The sequence below is a fragment of the Aquarana catesbeiana genome, linkage group LG06 (genome assembly GCF_042186555.1).
Source record: "Aquarana catesbeiana isolate 2022-GZ linkage group LG06, ASM4218655v1, whole genome shotgun sequence".
Lineage (NCBI taxonomy): Eukaryota > Metazoa > Chordata > Amphibia > Anura > Ranidae > Aquarana > Aquarana catesbeiana.
In genome coordinates, this window is record NC_133329.1 from 190,821,578 (window position 1) to 190,844,641 (window position 23,064).

Below are 23,064 nucleotides of genomic sequence, written 5' to 3' on the forward strand. Positions count from 1 at the left end.
CTGCTGACATTTTTCTGTACCCTTCCCCAGATCTGTGCCTCGATACAATCCTATCTCGGAGGTCTACGACAATTCCTTGGACTTCACCGCTTGGTTTGTGCTCTGACATGCACTGTTACCTGTTGGACCTTTATATAGACAGGTGTGTGCCTTTTTCAAATCCTGTCCAATCAACTGAATTTACTACAGGTGGACTCCAATCAAGTTGCAGAAACATCTCAAGGATGATCATTGAAACCAGGATGCACCTGAGTTCAAGTTTGAATGTCATGGCAAAGGCTGTGAATACTTATGTACATGGGATTTTTTTCTTTTTATTTTACGTTTGTCATTATCTGGTATTGTTTGTAGAATTTTATATGGAATCAGGGGCACTTTAACCACTTCAATACAGGGCATTTTCACCCCTTCCTGCCCAGGCCAATTTTCAGCTTTTATCTGTCACGCTTTGAATGACAGTTGCGCGGTCATACAACACTGTACCCATAAAACATTTTGATATTTTTTTCCCACAAATAGAGCTTTCTTTTGCTGGTATTTGATCATCTCTGCAGATTTTATTTTTTGCGCTATAAACAAAAAAGAGTGTCCATTTTGAAAAAAACACTATTTTTTACTTTTTGCTATAATATCCCAATTTTTAAAAAAACTATTTCTTCCTCAGGTTAGGCTGATATGTATTCTTCTACATATTTTTGGTAAAAAAAAAAAAATCTTAATAAGCGTATACTGATTGGTTTGAGCCCAAAATAGGGGATTTATTTTTCTTTCTTTCTTTTTTTTTTTTTTTTAATCAGTAATGGTGGCGATCTGTGTTTTTAGTCAGGACTGCGATATTGCAGCGGACCGATCGGACAGTTTTGACACTATTTCGGGACCATTCACATACAGCGAACAGTGCTATAAAAATGCACTGATTACTGTATAAATGACACTGGCAGGGAAGGGGTTAACACCTGGGGCGCGATCAAGGGGTTAAATGTGTTACCTAGGGAGTGATTCTAACTGGGGGGGAGGGGACTGACTGGGGGAAGTGACCGATTGTGTTCCTTTGTACCGGGAGCACACGATCGGTCTCCTCTCCCCTGACAGCATTTGGATCTGTGTATTTACACACAGAGATCCATGTCCCTGCTCTGTGACCTGCAATCGCGGGTGTCTGGTGGACACCAGTGACGTGGTGGGTGCGTGGCCACTAGTGGCCGGGAAGCCGAGGATGTAATTTGACGGCCGCCCAGGATGAGAGCCACCTTGCGGCCGTCATTTGACTATACGCGGGATGGGAAGAGGTTAAATGACAGGTGTGTGCTAACTGCTATTTAACATGAGTTTGAATGTGATTGCTTAATTCTGAACATAGCTACATCCCCATTAACCACTTAACAACCGGCCCATAGCCAAATGAAGGCTACAGGGCGGTTGCTTAACTCTGGGAGGGCGTACAGTGACGTCCCCCCAGAATTCCCCCTGGGGTGCGCATCCAAGAGCATCTGTGACCGCCGGGTTCTCTGGATCACTGCATCACGGGTCCTGATAAATGGCTGCTAGTCGCAAATGACGGAGCGATCACATGTAAACAAACCGGCGTCATCTCATGACGTCTGTTCCTCTCCTCCCCTCTCTGTACCGATCGGTACACTGTGAGCGGAGAGGGGGAGGGATCGGATGGCAGCAGCGCTGTGGGCTGAATCTGTAGTGCCCACAGCGCTGCTCAGTGACAACTGCCATCCATGCTCAGCCATCCCTCAATGCTCTGCAATATCCTGCATTACTCTGCCATGCCCTGCAATACTCTGCAATACCCTGCAATACTGTGCACTACTCTGCAATGCCCCGCAATACTGTGCCATACCCCAAAATACTCTGCCATACCCCGCCGTACTCTGCCGTACCCCGCCGTACTCTGCCGTACCCCGCCTCTGTATGTGGCCAGGCTGTGAAAGTCTCACCCATGTGGTATCGCCGTACTCAGGAGGAGTAGGGTAATCTATTTTGGGGTGTCATTTTTGTTATGTACATGCTATGTGTTAGAAATATTGTATAAATGGACAACTTTGTGTTTAACCACTTCACTACCCGCCTATAGTCATATGACGTCCTGGGATGGGATCTCCCATTCTGGGTGGACGTCATATGACGTCCTGGGATTCCCGGCCGTCTAGGGGGCGCGCGCCGCCGCGCTGCTCGGGACCCGGTGCGTGTGCCCGGTGGCCGCGATGTCCGCCGGGCACCCGCGATTGCCCGTTGGCCGGACCGTGGATCTGTGTGTGTAAACACACAGATCCACAGCCTGTCAGCTCTGAGGAGAGCGATCTGTGTTCCCAGAACGGAGGAACACTGATCGGTCTCCTCCCCTTGAGCGTCCCCTCCCCCTTCAGTTAGAATCATTCCCTAGGAAACATATTAACCCCTCCCCGCCCCCTAGTGGTTAACCCCTTCACTGCCTGTCACATTTGCACAGTAATCAATGCAATTTTATAGCATTGATCGCTGTATAAATGTGAATGGTCCCAAAAATGTGTCAAATGTGTCCGCCATAATGTCGCAGTCACGAAAAAAAATCGCGATCGCCGCTAAAAAAAATAAAATTTTTTTTTTTTTTTTTAAATGCCATAAATCCCGTAATTTGTAGACGCTATAACTTTTGCGCAAACCAATCAATATACGCTTATTGCGATTTTTTTTTTTTTTTTTTTTTTTACCAAAAATATGTAGAAGAATACGTATCGGCCGAAACTGAGGAAAAAATTTGTTTTTTTAAAAAAAAATTGGGATATTTATTATAGCAAAAAGTAAAAAATATTGTGTTTTTTTCAAAATTGTTGCTCTTCTTTTGTTTATAGCGCAAAAAATAAAAACCGCAGAGGCGATCAAATACCACCAAAAGAAAGCTCTATTTGTGGGGGAAAAAAAGGACGTCAATTTTTTTTGGGTACAACGTCGCACGACCGCGCAATTGATGTTTAAAGTGCGACAGCGCTGAAAACTAAAAATTGGCCTGGGAAGGAAGGGGATGAAATTGCCCTGTACTGAACCGGTTAAAAAAAAAAAAGCTTTTTAACCACTTCCCGACCGCCGTCATACGACGTCCTTGACTTTGTGCGGGAATATCTGATGCCTGCAGCTACAGGCATCATTCAGATATCAGCTTTTTCAGCCGGCGATTCCCTACACCAGGGGTCTTCAAACTGCGGCCCTCCAGATGTTCAGGAACTACAATTCCCATCATGCCTAGTCAGGTATGTGAATGTCAGAGTTTTACAATGCCTCATGGGATGTGTAGTTCTGCAACAGCTGGAGCGCCGTAGTTTGAGGATCCCTGCCCTACAAGATAAGAATGATCATAGCAGCTGTTTCATTGCTTTACTGTTCTTACGGGAGGCGAGAGGGGACAACCCCCCCTGCCCGCTGCCCTCCGGTGCTTCTACCGACTCACCGCTATGATCAAAGCCAGGATCTTTTTTTTTTTATTTTTATTATTATTTCAGGCTTCCCAGCCTAGAGGAGAGATGTGGGGTCTTATTGACCCCATATCTCACTGTAAAGAGGACCTAATTCAACAAAGAAAAAAGGGGGGAGTGGAAAAAATTGACTTTATAGGCACCAGTCATAAAATTAAATACAAATATTTTATTATACACATAGTACACAAAACAAAAGCACAAACATGTTAAAACATTGCAATGAAAGTGCAATAGACTAGCTAGATCTCTCTCAAGGGGGTCATAGACTCCAGAGAGGCATACCCTTAAAACATGAACATATCCCTCTAAACAGTTAAACAGGACATCAAACTCAAAAAGCTCTACATGTTTCACAATTGAATGCTTCTTCAGGAGCTCGTTTGAATAGTCTATAGAAAGAAGAGAGAAAAAACACAAGCACAAAAAGTACATACAATTAATATTGGTTTTAGACCATTCGGTAGTGCGTCTCAATCAGTAGCGGGGAGCACCACAAAGAAACAAACAGGTGGACCTGACATAGGACATGCAAGGGTGACATAAGCTCCCATGTGGGGACGTGCCCGGTAGTAGAACCGTAAAGAATGTAAAATGGCGAACTGGACAGAGGCAGCAGAGAGACAAGGGGATTGTAATCTCCGCTACCAAGAATAAAAGAAAAAAAGAGAAAAAATGGTCTGTCGCCACACCGAACGTAAAATAAGGTACAGTAGATAGTATCAATCCATGCAGGAGAGGAAACTGTATGATAATAGAATATAAGCAAATAGGAATGAGCCTACCTTAGAAGAAACGATTAAATATTGCCTCTAGATGACTGGGAAATGTTCGTTACAGATATAGGCTTAATAGATGGTGAGCCTGTGCTTGGTGATAAGCATCGCTGTTTCTAGAGAGTATATGTAGAATATATATATATATATATATATATATATATATATATATATATATATATATATATATATATATATATATATATATATATATATATATGTATATATATATATGTATATGTATGTGTGTGTGTGTGTGTGTGTTTATACATAAGTATAGGGATAATAATGGACTGTTTAGGGGGTAGCTAGCTATCACAAAGGTGAAGTGGTACTAATAAAAGCATGCAGAGTCTCACCTTGTTAGAGGTAATTGCAGCTATATAAACCTTATGAGTCAAACATAGGAATGTTCCCTTCAAAGAACAACCAGCAAGGAGAGGAGGTGAAGAGGCTTAAGGGTTTATATGCAGTAGCACAGTCAGTTTGGCACAAGCCAGATGGAAGCCATCTATGAAGAGAGCGATATATAAACGTGTCTGCATAGCAGCAATGCATGAAGTATAAACAGTAAGTAACTATTATACAGCAAGCCAAGGTAAAGGCACAGGGGGATCTTACCAGGAAAGATGTAATGCTGATGATGTGTCCCAGGAAGCAACACACCATAGGAGAAGGATGGCGTGGTAGCAGGCTGAAACCACAGCCTTAAATGCACGCCCCAATCAGGTGTGCGGCTTGCGCTACACCTGAATTGGCCGGGAAGGGCTGCACGCGCATCAACACACGGCCGCGCATGTGCAGTGCAAAGAAAACTGCCATAGACACGGCCGTGCGAGGGGAGCGCAGTCCTGGAGCTGAGAGTGCTGAGAGCTCCCTCTGGTGGTCACCCACAGTATCAGCGTAAAGAAACGCTGTAGAAGGCAGATGCAAGAAGCCTCAAGAGTGATATTTAAAATATGTGAGAGAAAAAAAAAAAAAAACTCGGGGGGGGCGGACAGACCTGGACCTAGAGCCGCAAAAACCATCTCCCGGAGGAGACGGAATGCGGCTACTATATTAATAAATATATATATATATATATATATATATATATATATATATATATATATATATATATATATATATATATATATATATATATATATATATATTTGGAAAAAAGCGTCAAACTAAAATAAAGTAAAATGAACAATAAGAAAAAAATAATTTTTAAAGCGCCCCTGTCCCCGTGTGCTTGCATGCAGAAGCGAACGCATACGTAAGTCCCGCCCACATATGAAAATGGTGTTCAAACCACACATGTGAGGTATCGCTGCGATCAGTAGAGCAAGGAGCAATAATTTTGGCCCTAGACCTCCTCTGTAACTTAAAACATGTAACCAGTAAAAAATTTTAAAGTAGCAAAGTTTGGCGCCATTCCACAAGCGTGTGCAATTTTGAAAGGTGACATGTTGGGTATCTATTTACTCGGCATAACTTCATCTTTCACATTATGCAAAAACATTGGGCTTACTTTAATGTTTTGTGATTTTTTTTTTAAAGCACAAAACTGTTTTGTTTTTTTCCCAAAAAAAAAGTGTTCGAAAAATTGCTGCGCAAATACCGTGCGAGATAAAAAATTGCAATGACCACCATTTTATTCTCTAGAGTCTGCTATAAAAAAAAAATATATATAATGTTTTGGGGTTCTATGTAATTTTCTAGCAAATGATGATTTTTTTTTTTTACATGTAGGAGAGAAATGTCAGAATTGGCCTGGGTGCTCCAGAACGCCTGAAGGTGCTCCCTGCATGTTGGGTCTCTGTATGTGGCCACGCTGTGTAAAAGTCTCACACATGTGGTATTGCCATACTCGGGAGTAATAGCAGAATGTGTTTTGGGGTGTAATGTGTGGTATGCATATGCTGTGTGTGAGAAATAACCTGCTAATATGACAATTTTGTAACGAAAAAAAAACTGATTTTGCAAAGAATTGTGGGGAAAAAAATGACAACTTCAAAAATCTCACCATGAATCTTTCTAAATACCTTGGAATGTCTTATTTCCAAAAAGGGGTCATTTGGGTGGTATTTGTACTTTTCTGGCATGTTAGGGTCTCAAGAAATTAGATAGGCCGTCAGTAATTCAGGTGTGATCAATTTTCAGATATTGACACCATAGGGTTTTGGACTCTAACTTTCACTAAGACCAAATAATATACACCAATTTGTACTTATTTTTACCAAAGATATGTAGCGGTATAAATTTTGGCCAAAATATATGAAGAAAAATTACTAATTTGCAAAATTTTATAACAAACGAAGAAAAATGCAATTTTTTTTACAGATTTTTCGGTCTTTTTTTCTTTTATAGCGCAAAAAATATAAAGAACCCAGCGGTGATTAACTACCACCAAAAGAAAGCTCTATTTGTGTGAAAAAAAGGACAAAAATTTCATAGAGTGTTGCATGACTGATTAATTGTCATTCAAAATGTGAGAGCACCAAAAGCTGAAAATTGGTCTGGTTATTAAGGGGGTTTAAGGGCCCAGTGGTCAAGTGGTTAATAAGAGGGTGTGCACACTTATTTCAATTTTTGTTTTTCTGTTAAGCTGTACAGCTTATATGTTACGTTAAAGGTGGAAAAAGTTCTGAAATGATTTCTTTGTCTTTTTTTTTTTCATCACAGAAATCTGACATTTTAACAGGGGTGTGTAAACTTTTTATATCCACTGTAGGTCACATTATAGGTAAAAGTTCTGAAATGATTTATCTGTCTTTTTTTTTTTTTCAATCTTAGTTTAATAAAGTATAAACAGAGTTGCATATCAACCAGGTATCAAAAGGTATTGAAATTATGGATACTCAGATTTATTTATGATGGGTATCTGCTGCTACAAGAGACAAAATATAAATGATAAAGGAAAGTAAATACACAGTGTGCCATTCAGTGACAGGCATCACGGGTAATTGTTCATGTACATGTGGCTGTCCCATTTTTTTTTTTTTTTTAACATTACAGAAACCTGACATTTTAACAGGGGCGTGTAGACTTTTTATACCCACTGTATATGTAAAGAGGGCTTTAGAGAAGTAGGGAGAAATATATAAGTGCTAGACTACTTGAAAAAAGTTTTATACCAACATGCGTTTCAATAAAAAGAAACATACAAATCCCATGCGTTTAAGTGTATGCATATGTGAAATCTCATATAAACATAAATTGTGCAGAGTTATGAGTGAGACTACCCAAAACAATACCCCCGTTCAACTTTTCAATTAGTATGTGGAACAAAATAACACCCACACAGCATATACAGTAAACAATTTCCCAATAACCCTCCAAAAGTCATTAGTGAAAAAGAGAAAATGTAAAATCCAGTGTTTAGTAACGCTGATATTGTCGAACACGTCTCAGACCTCCGATGACGTGAAGGGGTGAGCGCATATGCTTGTTGTGGTTTTTGGTTATATCAGTGATGCTAAACACTGGATTTAATTTTTTATTTTTTATTTTTTTTCACGAATCGCTTTTAGAGGATTATTGTAGATATTTAGTGTGTTGAATAAAAGAATCGTTTTGGGTAGTCTCACCCATAACGCTGCACAATTTGTTGGTTGAACATGATTTTTATTAACAAATTTTCAGATGATTACAGAAATAGGTATTCAAAATGAGTTCAAATACACTTGAAGATTAGTAGTAGAACAGTAAGTAAATGGCAATAAGGAAATTCTCAATAAACGTCAAGGCACTGTTCCTGATAATTAACACGGTCATGAACTTACAAAGGATACTGTTATACTATTAAAGAAAACTGTGATGGAATGGGCAAAAGCGCTTTCTTGAGAGCTGCTCAGAATGCATGTATTCATTGCCAAATCAGGAGGCCCATAAAAGAGCAATTCAGAACAGTAGTTATGGAAAGGAGGTGAGTTTAGCCAAAAGTGAGAAGAAAAGGGAAAGAAAGAAGAGCGAAGAAATGGAGACGAGTTCTCTTGGCTTTAAAAAAACAGGAGGAAAAAAAGGGGGAAGATTTGGGTTTACTGACCTAGTCTATTGCTCAATTTTTCCGATGAGGAGTAATGCATCCAAATGCACCAGAGGTTTTTACTTTTTTCCCACGTATCAAGCTCCCTAGCCTGCATCTCCTCCATGAGCAAGATATCATTAATTTTGTTCACCCACCAAGATAAGGATGGGGGAGATGTATTCTTCCAATGTTTAGAGACCATCTGGCTGCAGAGAGGAAAAATCTAAGCACACTGGATTTCTGGGATTTGACTATGCCTGGGAGGATAGATAATGGAGCTATGGTTGGGGAGGGGTGAGGGGCTCATCATAGATCTCATTGTAGATCTGGAGGGGGGGTACCTCTGGAAGAACACACATGCACTCAAAATCAAAACAGGGGTCTATGAATTAAACCTGAGGCAAATAATGACTTGCGATAGTCTGACAAATTACATTTCGTTGGCCAGTTTAACGAGGGGGATGTGGCCTCAGGGTGAGCTACGAAGGACCCGAGAGATGTATTCACATAAGAGCGAGCTGTAGGCCAAGAGTATCTATTGTAGGACCTAAAATTTAATAAATCTCTGCTCTCCGGAAGTGCTGGATTATCAAATAACGAGGTCAGTGTGAGTGTGCCTGGGTGGAAGGAAAGTAAGAGACTCTCTCCTGTGACACCAGACCTGGAGCTCCACCACCATCGGAGAGCAGAGAGTAGCCAGGGATTTAAACAAGCCACTATAACCCCATAACAGAGCTCCAAGGTCTATAGGAGACCTATCCTGCTCCACTAAAGTAGAGGCTTTAACCAGGGGGCGAGGGAACCACTCCAGCAGACAAGATAAAATAGCTGGTATATGGTATATTTCAAAATCTGGGAGACCCGCCCCACCCTCCGATTTAGGCTAGTAAAGAAGTTTGTGCTTTAGTCCGGAGTGGCTGCCGCTCCCAGATGAATTGAATCACCAGGGATCGGAGAGTGAAGAAAAAGGTAGAAGGGAGTGCAATTGGTAAGGCCTGAAATAAATAAAACAGTTTAGGGCAGTGATGGCGAACCTTGGCACTCCAGATGTTTTGGAACTACATTTCCCATGATGCTCAACTACACTGCAGAGTGCAAGAGCATCATGGGAAATGTAGTTCAAAAACATCTGGAGTGCCAAGGTTTACCGTCACTGGTTTAGGGAGTATATCCATCTTTAACGTATTAATTTGGCCAAACCAAGAAGCACGAATGTCTTGCTATCATTAAATTAACAGTCAAATTTTCGTAAGGAGTGGGCTATAATTGAGAGCGTACAGATCCTGCATGTTTGCCTGATGTTAGGTAATGGATTTGGATTGCCAGCGGAATTGAAAATGTGATTGAAGGGTGGAGAGAGATTTGGGTGGAAGAGCAATATTTAGGGTCTTCGTTTTTAGTGAGGCTGAGCTTAAATTTACTAAATAAACTGAACCCTCGTCTAACCTAATAGATTCTTACCTCTGCTCCCTGAAGATCCCTAAGCTTCGGGAGCACCATAGGGACAGCCTGGAAAACCCTATTTCTGCGGAGGAAGTATCTCAGGTCATTCATAACCTTAAAAATGGTTCTGCTCCCGGTCCGGATGGCTTTTCAGCCCCGTACTACAAACATTTTTCCCCGCAGCTTTCTCCATATCTAGCCCGCTTTTTTAATCAGCTTCGAGCCGGGAGACGAGACAAGACGCATAATTCAGCCTTCATTACAGTACTACCAAAACAAGGCAAGGACACTAGCTGCACAGCTAATTACTACTATTACTAATTTACTAAATAAACCAAAACTATGTGTTTCCAATAAAATATATGATGCTGATATGAGGTTGAGTAACGTATAGCAAAAGATCATCTGCGTAGAGGGATCATTTACAATCTGCTGACGGTCTGTAAACCATTAATGGCGGTTTTGGATCTAATAGCCTGGGCTAGGTGTTCTATACCAATGGTGAAGAGTAAAGGCGAAAAAGTGATGTTTTTTTTTATAGAGAATTGTTCAGAGCAAGTTCCATTAACCATTACTGTGGCGGTAGGAGCTGAGTAGCATGACATGATGCGGGAAAGCATTGTGGGACCTAAACCTATCTGATCAAGTGCCTGATGTAAAAAAGACCAACTGACCCTGTCAAAAGCCTTTTTGGCATTGCAAGAGACAAAGCAGGCTGGAATATGACTATGCTGGGCATAGGCTATGAGGGTGGAGTGTTTTGGTGGTATTGTCCCTTGCCTCCCTTGGTCCCTATGGATAATAGAAGTGAGTAAAGGGGAAAGTCGGTTCACAATAATTTTTAGAAAATAATTTTAAATCGACGTTTAGCAAAGAGATTGGCCTATAATTACTACAAATGGATGGATCTTTCCCCGGTTTAGGGATTACAGCTATCTGGGCTTGGAAGAGAAGAGGGGAAATGGAAATTATCAATATACTCAAAAGCTTTGGATAAGAGCAGGGCCAGGAGGGCTGCAAAAGTTTTATAGAAGCAAGGAGAGAATCTGTCAGGACCATGGCTCTTACCGTTCTTGAGACCTTTAATGACCTGCAAAAAGTCCATGTCCGTTAAAGGAGAGTCTAGTTCCTCTACATCAGTCACCGGACTGGCGGGTAGAGCAGTCTCGAGAATATGTAGGTATGTGCATCGGAAGTGACAGAGGAAGAGGGAACGATCGGGGAAGATAGATAAGGAATTTCAAGCATATTACTCCTCTCTATACAATCTATTTCTGAGTTAGCGTGCTTCTTGGAGTTTGAGGAGAGAATGTAGGGAACCGTCAATGAGTGATTTTGTCTAGGGTGAAGAACACGGGCAAGATGTTTGCCACACTTTTTGGCTTGAGAGTAATGAGTATGACGCCCCCTTTATCTTAACTATCAAGGAACAATCTGCGAACAAGCGCAAAAGATCTTAAGCGGGTATTAGATGCACAAGTGTTAGAGGGTCTAGTGATTGAGTGGCCTCTAACTTTACAATTTAGGACAAAAGCCGTTTAACCTCTGTCGTGCGTTCCCTCTTAAGCCTGGAGCCATGTTCATTAAATACACCCCTGAGGACACATTTCAGGGCTTCCCACTTGGTTAAGGGTTGGTTTGCTCTTGGGCATAGTTACTGACCAACTCCCTAATGGCTTGTGTGCATACTGAGTCAGCTAGAAGATTGTCATTCAGCTGCCAAGAGAATCCCTTGGCACGCAAAGAAACGCGACCCAGAGTTAACTGCACTGGGGCATGATCGTACCAGAGTCGCATGCCAATGGACTCTGAGGGGTTGGAGTCTAGAATGGATTGCGAGACCAACAGTTAGTCGATCCAATTATAGGACGAGCAAGCTGGGGAAAAGTTTGTGTAATTCCTCTGAGGGGTGCAACACCCACCACACATCTACCAGCGATAAGTTGGTGAAAAGTGAGCGAATTTTGGTCAGTGAGGCAGGTGTAATAGAGGACTTGCCCAAAGAAGAATCTAGTCTCGGAATCAGCGGGCTGTTGGGGTCCCCTCCGAAGATTGTGTTCGTATTGCCAAAGGACTCTAGACGGGATGTCACATAGGTGAGGAAGTGTAAGTGATCCGGATTGGGAGAATACACATAAGCAATAGTAAAAATGGACTGCATATATTTCAGTTTCAGGAAAATATACAAGGCCATCGGGTCTATGAGAGAATTAAGCACTTCAGGTGAGAGAGCAATGTAATGCACCCCTCTGGATTTGGCGGAGGGATTAGTACAATGATACCATGTGGGATAGAATTTACTGTGCAGATGAGGAATTCTGTCGGACCGAAAATGGGTTTCTTGTAAGAGGAGGATATGGGCACATTTTTTTGTGGAAATGATATAAAATTTGCCTATGTTTTTCAGGGGTGTTGACGCCTCTACAGTTTAGAGAGGATACATTTGGGGAAATTGGAGGAGCCATGGAGAAATGAAGAAAGGTCAGCTGGACAAGAGAACTCTGGTCCAAAAAAGGGGACCAGGAAGGCCAGAGTGGCTCAGAGAAGGAATGATATAGAAAAAAAGGTGTTATAGGTAAAACATAGGGCAGTAACCTATCCATCTCGGATATGTCAGTCTGCAGGCTGCAAAACAGTATGTACCAGAGCACCCTGTAAGTCTCTGCTGCTGCAGTGTGCAAACCGACTGAATCATAATGAAATTTATAGGCAAGTAACTGGGAGGGCCCTGCCCTCTAGTGGTAGACTTAAAAAAATAAGAAACACTAGATGAGATATTTCAGGGGCTCAAATGTAATTGGACAAATATATTCATAAATAAAATATTTTGTTGAGAATCCTTTACTGGCAATGACTGCCTTAAGTCTGGAACCCATGGACATTACCAAAGACTGTTGCCTCCTCTGTGATGCTTTGCCAGGCAGCTGTCTTCAGTTGTTCTTTGAGGGTCTTATTGCCTTTTAGTTTTGCCTTCAGGAAGTGAAATACATGCTCAATTGGGTTGAGATCAGGTGATTCACTTGGCCATTGCAGAATATTCCACTTCTTTTCCTTCAAAAGCTCCTGGGTTGCTTTTGCAGTGTGTTTTGGATCATTGTCCATCTGTACTGTGAAGCGCTGTTCAATCAACTTTGCTGCGGTTTGTCTGAATCTGGGCTGACCGATATCTCTAAACACTGCAGAATTGTTGACAATGATACGCCCACCTCCTGGAAAGTATCCTTCATTTGTCTGGATGTTGTGAATCGTTTTCTCTTTACCATAGTGAGGATCCTGTGATCATCCATCACTGTTGTCTTCCGTAGACGTCCAGGCCCTTTTATGTTGCTGAGCTCACCAGTGCATCGTTCTTTCCTCTAGAATGTACCAGGCTGATTTGGCCACTCCTAATGTTGCTGCTATCTCTGATGGATTTGTTTAGTTTTTGAAGCCTTACAATGGCCTGTTTCACTTGCATGGCATGTTTCTCCTTTGAACGCATGATGTAGGTTCACAGCTCAGCAGTAGATTCCAAATGCAAATACCACACTAAGGCCTCATGCACACTGGACGTTAAAATAACGTTATAAAAAAGTCAGTGGCTTTGCAGTGAGTTTTTCCACTTTTTTCAATAGCAGTTTTTAGGGTTTTTTAGGGTTTTTTTTTTACTACTCAAAATGCCGCTGCCCAAACTGCTAACAGCATATGTGTGCATGGACACATAGGATAACATGATAGAGAGTTTAATGACTGTAGAAAAAAAGTCTACAGCCAAAAACAGCTGCTGTAAAAATGTCAAACGTCCAGTTTGCATGAGGCCTTAAAATCAACTCCAAACTTTTTACCTACTTGATTGATGAAGAAATATCGATTGGAGTAGCCCACACCTGGCCATAAAACAGCTTTTGATTAAATTGTCCAATTACTTTTCGTCCCTTGAAAAGGGGGGGGGGGTGGCTATTTTTAGGAGCTGTAATTCCTAATCCCTTCCTCCGATTTGGATGTACATACCCTCAAATTAAACCTGAGATGTGCACTTTCAGCCCATATCCATTATATAACTATAGCTTTTAATGTGGTTTGGTAAATACCTGAAAGAAACAAACTGTGCCTGTGTCCAAATAGATAGAGCTATATCTATCTATCCTATATAGATAGATAGAGATATAGGTAGAGATGAAGAAAGAGTGAGAGAGGTATAGAGAAAAAATTGTTTTGATATACAGTATATATAGACTTGTATACTGGGATTTTGCAGTTTCTTCTCATACATCACGCACAGAGCTATAGTAGTTACTATGTGGGTTATAGGCTACCTTCAGGTGATGGACAATGGCACACCCTAAGACAGAAAGTCCACTCCCTATATAACCCCTCCCGCTCCTGGGAGTACCTCCGTTTTTTCGCCAGTGTCTAAGGTGTTGGTCACGAGTAAAGATGTGCTGTGCTGAGCTCCACTGGAGCAATCCTTGCTGGGGCTAGCTATGCAGCCGGATCCATTCAAAGTGTCTTTTAGGCTGAATTGAATGGTACCCGGGCCTCGTGTCCGAAGAAACCAGGTTTTACCTGTAGCGCCTCTCTTTAGAGAGCTGGACCAAGAACCAGTAATTTGGTATTTTAGAACCATAAAGTTTTACTGGTGGGGTGCTATTACAGGGCCAGGAGTGTGGGGTCCCCCGGTTCCTGAAGGTTTAACGGAACCCACCATGAAGGGTGAAAATTGGGTCTGTTGGTTTTTACCACAGAAATCCCTGCGGCGGAAAAGGTAAGTGGAGTTTTTCTAAGAAATTTTTAAAATTTTCTTATGAAATGTCTCCTTTAAAAAGTTAAATGTCATACCTAAGTGTCACCACTAAGGGGCTGTATGGAGCACGTACCTTCTCATGCTTAACTCAGAGATCACGCTGTGTCACAGAAGCAGCAGGATTATTTCCTCCAGCTAGCGGGCAGACCACTGGTAAGTTCGGGGTGGATTTTGCTTCACCAGGCACTCCCCACCTGGGCTGAACTCTCTCCTTCACAAGGCTGAACATTGGGAGTGAGCTAAAGAATGATCGGCGATGCCATTTTTTTCTTTCACCGCCCCTAGTATGGCGGCTTTCAGGTCGTCTCCTCGCCATCCCTCTCTCCCACACAAGCCGATCCCTGCGGATCGGAGGCCCGCGCTCACACAGGAAAACTTTTTTTTGAAGAAAAGCCTACTCATCTCTACAATGGCATCCTCCCCTGAGAGGGGGTAGCTGGTCAGAGTGAGCATCGGGGCCATGAAATGTTTGCAACTGTTTTCAACACTGCAGCCCCTGTTCGTTACTAAAAAGGTCTTTTTTTCCTCAGCCATGACAGGATTGAAAAAAAATAATAAAGGTTAGCGGCTATCGCATCCCAGTGTGGGACAAAATGCGACAGGTTCTCTTCCATTACCCAGGACCCTCAAACTGAGGAACTAGGGGCAGGAGAAGATGAATTCCCTCAGGGGACCGTGGTGAGGCTAATGACTCCTCTTCTGAGGTGTCAAATGCGGGCGGATCAGCTTTCACAATCTAAGATTGATGGTGCAATTTCTTACTAAATGGTCTGCTCCACATTTATGTACTCTTAACTGAGTGGGTTCGCTAAAGCCTCCTCAAGCTGTGCATGCCTTTCCATTCTTTGCTGGAAAAGCTTTTTCTATCTTAGTGGATTACCCAGATAAGCATTTTTTTCCCTCCTAAAAAGCTTTTTTCCACTTTATCAATGGTGGAGAAAATTCACTAAAAGTGGGGTATACTAGCAATTAACGCTGCTATATCCTCTGAGAATAAGAGTTTGACTTGTCCAGCAGACAATGCTCAAATGCTTAGGGATCCAACAGATAAAAAGTTGGAATTCCTATTATTTAAAAAAAAAACAAAACACTTTTTTCTCTGGCAGATTGAGTGTCTCAGCCTGCACTGATAGTAATTGGTTATTCGTTGAGAGACCAGTTTTTAACAGGTGTTCAAGGTTATCCTGCTCAGCAGGATCTGGCAAGCTACTAGCAGCTTTATGTTTTTGCAATAGTTGCTATGAGAGATTCTATCCCTCAGGCCTTGTGCCCTTCACTAAGCACCAGGCAAGAAGCTCCTGGCTAGTCTTCCTTTTGCGGTAGCTATTTGGGGATGATTTAGGTAATACATCCAAAGAATTTCTAGTGGAAAAAGTACACCTTTGCCATTTAAGAAAAGGAGTACCGTATATACTCGAGTATAAGTCGAGGCCCTAATTTACCACAAAAAATGGGAAAACCGTATTGTCCCGAGTATAAGACGAGGGTGAGAAATGCAGCAGCTACTGTAAGTGGAAAAAGAGGGTCAACAATGCCCATCTGCAGCTGTATACCTCCATGTGTCCTGTGCATGTGTCGTGTCCTGTGCATGTGTCCTGCTTATATGTGCATGTGTATATGTGCATGTGTCATGTACCTGTGTTCTGTGTATATGTGCATGTGTCCTGTACCTGTGTCCTGTGTATATGTGCATGTGTCCTGTGTATATGTGCATGTGTCCTGTACATGCCTCCGTGTGCCGTTCTTCACCGATCAGCGTGTGCTATTACTATTCGGCGGCCATTCACTGTTCAAAAGCCGCGCCTCCTCCTCATCCATGATAGGCAGAAAACTCCATTTCCCAGCAGTCAACGGTCAACCTATCATAGACATTCTCTCATCCTCATACCACGGACGAGGATGAGAGAATGTACGTGATAGGCTGTACACTGACTGCCTATCACAGACGAGGAGGAGGCGCGGCTTTGGAACAGTGAGAGGCTGCCGAGTGGTATGTAGCACACGCTGGCCGCTGTCTGCCTGCATGACACACTGATCATGTAGGCAGACGGCAGTGACTCGAGTATAAGTCGAGGGGGGCACTTTCAGCCCCAAAAAAGGGGCTGAAAATTTCGACTTATACTCGAGTATATACGGTAAATGTTTTTTAAAAAACTCCAGGCAGTCACGACGGCCTCTGCCGTCAAGTTCAAAAGGTAATCCTCAGGGTCAACCCCAGGGACAAGAGGTCTTGGGGGGAGGAAACCTACAAAATACTGAAGCCTCCTTATGAGGAGGCTCCCCCGCTCACTCGAATAGGGGGAATTCTTCTGCAGTTCTCAAGGATCTGGCAGGAAGAGTGTTGAGACAGATGGGGAACTTCCTCAATAGCTCCCAGGTACTGGAGTTCCAAGAGTTCCTGTCTTAGTTTTTTCAGATCAAACGTTCCTAAGGATCCAGAGAAAAAGAGGTCTTTCTCTCAAGCATTGGACCATCTTTTGGCAAAAAATGACCATGGTGTGGTCCCCATGTAAGAGCAGAGATTGGGGTTTGGTTCAAACCTTTTTTTCCAAAACAGAATGAATATTCTGGACCTCAAAAATCTAAATTCAATTCCTGAATATAACCACTATTTTTTCGCATGGAGTCAATCCAATCAGTTATCTCCATCCTACAAGGAGGAGAACTTCTGGCGTCAATCGACATTAAAGATGCATGTACCTTTTTTCCTTGCTCACTAGTAATATCTACTTTTCAATGTGGAAAATCTTCATTTTCAGTGTGTAGCTCTGCTTTTCGGTCTAGCTACTGCACCTTGAGTGTTTACAAAGGTTCTGGCCCCTCTTCTAGACAGATTAAGGGCCCAAGGTATAACGATTATGGTTTACCTAGACAATCTGTTCTTGATAGACCAGTCTTTAGCCGCTTAGACCAAAGTATGGTCACCACATTCAGCTACCAAGAATATCTAGGTCGGATTCTCAACCTAGAAGGAATCTTCTTTAAAACCATGAAGAAGGCTAAAATACTTGGGCCTGATCATAGATACACCCAGAAAAGGGTATTCTTGCGCCAGGCAAAGATCAGCGCCATAAAAGGAACCGATTCAGGTAGTCAAGGCAAGATGAATTCTATTCAGCTTTGCATGAGGTTGTTGGGAAAGATGGTGGCTTCATTTGAGGCCGTTCCTTATGTTCAGTTTAATTCGAGACTGCAAAGCAGTATACTATCGGTTTGGAATAAAGGGTTCAAGCTCTAGATTCCCAATGTGTCTGACTACAAAGCTTACGGCCACATCACCCTGAAAGCGCCCAATCTTGTTGGATCTTGAAGGCTAAGCAGGGTCAGGCCTGGTTAATGCCTGAATGGGAGACCGCCTGGAAATACCAGGTGCTGTAGGCTGGGTGGTTTATGGTTAATAACCAAGAAATCTGCAAAGGGGAAAATCCTTCCTTCACTTACCTGGGAAGTGGTAACAACATATGCCAACCTTTTTTTGGGTTGGAGAGCAGTCCTGGAAGAGGCAACTGTCCAAGAGAAGTGGCCCAGATCAGAATGGCCTTGCCCATTAACATTCTAGAAATTCAGGCAGAGCACTTGGTCCTGAGGGCCTGAATGTTCAGTTTACGAAATTGTCCTGCCAGGATTCAATCAAGGGGCACAAGATGTTGTGCGGCCCAGAGAAAGGTGAATCATATCCTATCTTGGGCAGAAAACAATGTACTTTGCCTGTCGGCAGTCTTCATTCTAGGAATAGAAAATTGGCAGACGGACTATTTGAGTCACCAGCAGTTGTTCCCGGGAGAATGGTTCCTTCACGCCGATATATTCATGTCAATATATCAAAGATGGGGGATTCCAGACGTAGATCTGTTTGCGTCCAGGTTTAACAAAGAAATCGACAACTTTGTGTCCAGAGCAAAAGATCCGCTAGCATGCGGAGCAGATGCCTTGCTATTCCTGTGGAATCGATTCTCACTGATTTATGCATTCCCTCGTATTCAGCCTGCATCCACGACTTCGCAGGATCAAGCAGGAAGGGAAGTCTGTGATTCTTGTGGCCCAAGAAATCTTGGTAGGCAGAGATCGTAAAGATGGCGATAGGGGACCCATGGACCCTACCGCCACGGCCAGACCTTCTCTCACAAGGTTTGGTATTCCATCTTACTTTACAAACACTAAATTAAACATTTTGGCTGTTGAGATCCACATTCTGGAGAAGCGTGGGCTGTCAGGTTTAGTGGATTCTACTCTGGTTAATGCAAGGAACCCAGCTTCCAGAGTTTTATATTAGAGTCTGGAAGGCATATGTCTCCTGGTGTGAATATAGGTGTTGGCACCCCAGGAAATGTATCATAGGTAGAATCCTTGACTTTGTACAGATGGGATTAGAAATAAAGCCGGTCTTGAGTACCATCAAGGGACCAGGTTTCGGCCTTATTGGTATTTTTTCACCGACCACTTGCTTCACACTCTTTGGTTCGTAGTTTTATTCAGGGGGTAACAATGCTTAAAACCTCCGCTTAAGTCACCCCTGAACCCTTGGGACTTGAATTTAGTCCTGTCGGCATTACAGAAACAGCCTTTTGAGCCGATATGACCTATTCCCTTTTTCTTTTTTTACAAGGAAACTAGTTTTGCTGGTAGCCATATCTTCTGCAAGAACGGTATCAGAGTTGGCTGCTCTTTCTTGTAAAAAGCCATATTTAACTATTCACAAGGATAAGGTTGTATTGTGTCATCTTAATTTTCTACCTAGGGCAGTCTCAGGTTTTCATTTAAACCAGGATATTGTTCTACCTTCATTTTTTTTCAGAACTCTGTTCTGTGGAAGAAAAGTCACTACATTCTCTTGATGTGGTGAAAGCAGTCAAAATCTATTTATGAACGACTGTTAAGATTCGAAAAACAGATGTTTTGTTTGTGTTGTCTTAAGGTCCTAAAAGAGGACAGGCAGCATCAAAATCTACTATTTCTAAATGGATTTGACAAGTGATTGTTCAAGCTTATGGTTTAAGGAGCAAAGTTTCACCTTTTCATATTAAAGCACACCCCACTAGGGCTGTTAGTGCTTCGTGGGGGTGCATCACCAAGCTTCCATGGCTCAAATCTGCAAGGCCTCTACTTGGTCTTCAGTCCATACATTTACCAGATTTTATCAGGTGAATGTAAAAAGGCATGAGGATATCGCCTTTGGCGTAGTGTGCTGCAGGCAGCAGTATAACTGCTCTAGTCTCAAGTTGCCCTAATTCTGTTGTGTCTCCCTCCCCTCAGTTTGCATTGCATTGTGGGGGACATCCCACATAGTAACTACTATGGCTCTGTGTCCCGTGATGTACAATAAAAAATAGGATTTTTATAACGGCTTACCTGTAAAATCCTTTTCTTTGAAGTACATCACGGGACACAGAGGTCCCGCCCCTCTTTCTAGTATACACGTGTATTGCTTTGCTACAAAAACTGAGGTACTCCCAGTGTAGGAGGGGTTATATAGGGAGTGGACTTGGACTGGGGTGTGCCAGTGTCCATCACCTGAAGGTGGCCTATAACCCACATAGTAACTACTATGGCTCTGTGTCCCATGATATACTTCAAAGAAAAGGATTTTACAGGTAAGCTGTTATAAAAACCCTATTTTTTTCTTACATTTATTGCAACTCTCCATTCTTTTTCTTATCAGACTAGTGAGACAGAATAGCTGCGTCCCCTCAGGTTCTCCCTCCCCCAGTCATAGCAGTGTGGAGCTCACAGGGGGGAGAAGAAAACTGAGCAGAGTGAAATGCTAATTCATGTGCCAGCCCCTCCTATAGAGGCACAAAGGCAATGATTCATGGAACTTGTAGTCTTATTAGTTCAGTGAACTACAATCCCAGATTACATTGCCTGTAGGAAGAAGGAAGAGAAGCTTTCAGTGATTTTTTTTTTTTTTTTTTTTTTTTTTTTTTTTAAATGACTCACAAAAATGGGATATGCAGAACATGGGTGAGTAATTTTTACAAAAAAAATGCACATTAAGATGGTTATCAATGTTGGGCATGATTTATGAAGGAATTTGATTTTTAGTGCTGAAGGTCAGCTTGCACTTTAATGATGAATTGTCATGTATCCTCCATAATAATCAAGCGCCCCTTGGCACTCTCATCACCCCTGCTTCAATTTCCAACCCCCCTTGCAGCGCTGATCCCCGTGTCCTCCCATCCATGCTGCTGGCTTCCCTTCTCTCCTCTCCTGCTGGCTGCTGCAGGGCACAGGAGGATCAAGTTCAGGATGGATAGCAGCCCCTTCCTTTCCTGAATGAACTCGGTGAGTGATCTGTATTGATCACTCCTGTATCCATTCATAACTGAAGCACCTGTACAGAGTGCTTCTTATTCAGTCACTGTCCAGTGCAGCAGCGGCTGCAGAGAAGGGAATCAAAGAATCTGTGTCCTAACATTGGTACCCCATGATTTTACTTTACAGTTTGAAGGAATGCCCATATATAGCAAATGTGTATATGCTCCAGATGTGCTGTGTATAGTTATTTAAAGATTTATTTTGTACTTGAAGAAAAACAATGTGGTACCATTAGTCTGTCCAGTTTATTGGTTAGGGATTTGTTTTGAAACTGTTAATCTTAGGATGTGGTTCTTATAATTCCAATTCCCCAACTTTGTTCTTTGACTGTATGAACACAGCCGCAGATCGTAATTTGACAGGTGTGTAGCTGTGGTGAATGGCCCCACATGCACTCTGTGTTCAGGGGCTTTGCACCTGCAACCACAGGCCTAGGTTCAACCCCACGTAGCCTTTACATGATTTCAGCCCTGATTGTTGACATCATGGGTGCCAGGACCTGCTTCCTAGAGGCGGATGGTGTGAGGAGGCTAGTGAGAGTGGGAAGGGTTGAGTGCAGTAATGATTATTTGAATAATATAAAATATACAAAACAGAGCTATGAGGATTTTACTAATGTATACACATACAGGTGCATCTCTAAAAAAAAAAAAAAAAAAATTAGAATATCAAAAAGTTAATTTATTTCAGTAATTCAATTCAAAAAAGTGAAAATATATTATGTAGATTAATTACACACAGTGATATATTTCAAGCATTTCTTTCTTTTAATTTTCATGATTATGGCTTACAGCTAGTGAAAACCCGAAATTCAGTATCTCAGAAAATTAGAATTTCTTTATCGTACATCATGGGACACAGAGCCTTTAAGTATTTACTTAATGGGTTATGGGCCACCTTCAGGTGTTGACACTGGTATACCCAATACAGGAAGTTGACTCCCCTATATAACCGCTCCGCCTTGCAGGAGTACCTCCGTTTTTTCGCCAGTGTCTAAGGTCTTGGTCACGAGTGAAGATGTGCTCTGAGGAGCTCCAGGAGGGATCCATGCTGAATTTAAACAGCCTCCACAACCGTATCCATCCACGCCACTGCAGCTACAGGATTGCACCCGGGCCTTGCATAGAAGAACGGGGTTTTGCCTGTAACGCTTCTCTTTGAGGGTTGGACCCTAAGAACCAGGACTCTTTTTGGTCTTGCTACATTACCTAAAGTTGTCCTGAGGGGTGCGTGCTATACAGGTCCAAAGGAGTGGAACCCCTATTAAAAGGGACCTGATCTTTGAAGGTTTAACTACGCTGCCCGCCGTGATGGGTGAAGTTTGGATCTGTCTGTTTTCAGCAGTATCCTGCAGCGAGGAAAAGTAAGAGAAAAGCATAGGAACTGCAAAGTCCACCTATGACTTTTTATTTCAATATTGTAATGCCGTAAAACTCCTCTAGAGGGAGTAAGAATGCATATACCCTGTTAAATCTGTGCTAAACTTACAGCATGTGTCCTAAAAGCTGGAGGGGGTTCTCCTCTCCCCCCAATTGGGGAAACTGAATGGCTGGGGGTACAAGTACATTACATTTGTAAAAATGCTATATACAGTTAAGCACTAAAGGTGACAAACTGTTAAAAGTACACCCCCCCCATATTTATGTGTTGCCATAGCTTGCCTGTTAAGGTTCAGCAAATAGAAGTATAAAGCTCGCCGCATGGCGGATGCAGCCTCCTCTCCTCTTTCTGGTCTCAGACCAAAGTCATCCGCCATTAGAGACTGTTCACGCATGCAAGAGGCTGAGGTTTCTATCATTGAAAAAAGGAGGGAGGGAGGGTTGGGCAAGGGGCGTGGCTTAAGCGGTTGGCTCCGTGTGCAGACTCTGCATCCTTGGAAAGCACACGGCGCACGCACAATCAGGTTTTCACCTGAGAGGCTTTAAAGCTGTGCTCTGTGAACTAAGAGTGTCTACCAGAGCAGCTGAAGCAAGGCTGACACATGAGAGCTGGAGCACGTGAGGGGTTTACACAGGCATTTTCAGTACAGGAAAAGACATTATTGTTTAGCATCAGATTATTCTATGCTGCCATTGTTTTTCCTACTATTTGTTCAGCAAATAGAACAGTTCTTAGCACTATGGCTTCCAAGGTTACTACTAAGGCACCAAAAGAACTCCAGCCATGCCTCCACACTGTCATCCTCTCTGGAGTTACCAGATATGGCAAGCCAGGGTGAGTCTTTGGAACCGATTGGTGGGGCAACTGCTTCTCACACTTCAGCCCCTGTAT

General features: G+C 42.5%; 1 protein-coding gene and 1 pseudogene across 4 annotated transcripts in view; both read left to right on the forward strand.

The window, feature by feature from the left end:
- The window catches only part of GSPT1 (G1 to S phase transition 1), a 455,031-nt gene that overhangs the window by 311,797 nt on the left and 120,170 nt on the right, over nt 1-23,064 (forward strand). The gene's annotated exons all lie outside the window — the stretch shown is intronic.
- Nucleotides 17,741-17,859, forward strand: LOC141101969 (5S ribosomal RNA; annotated as a pseudogene).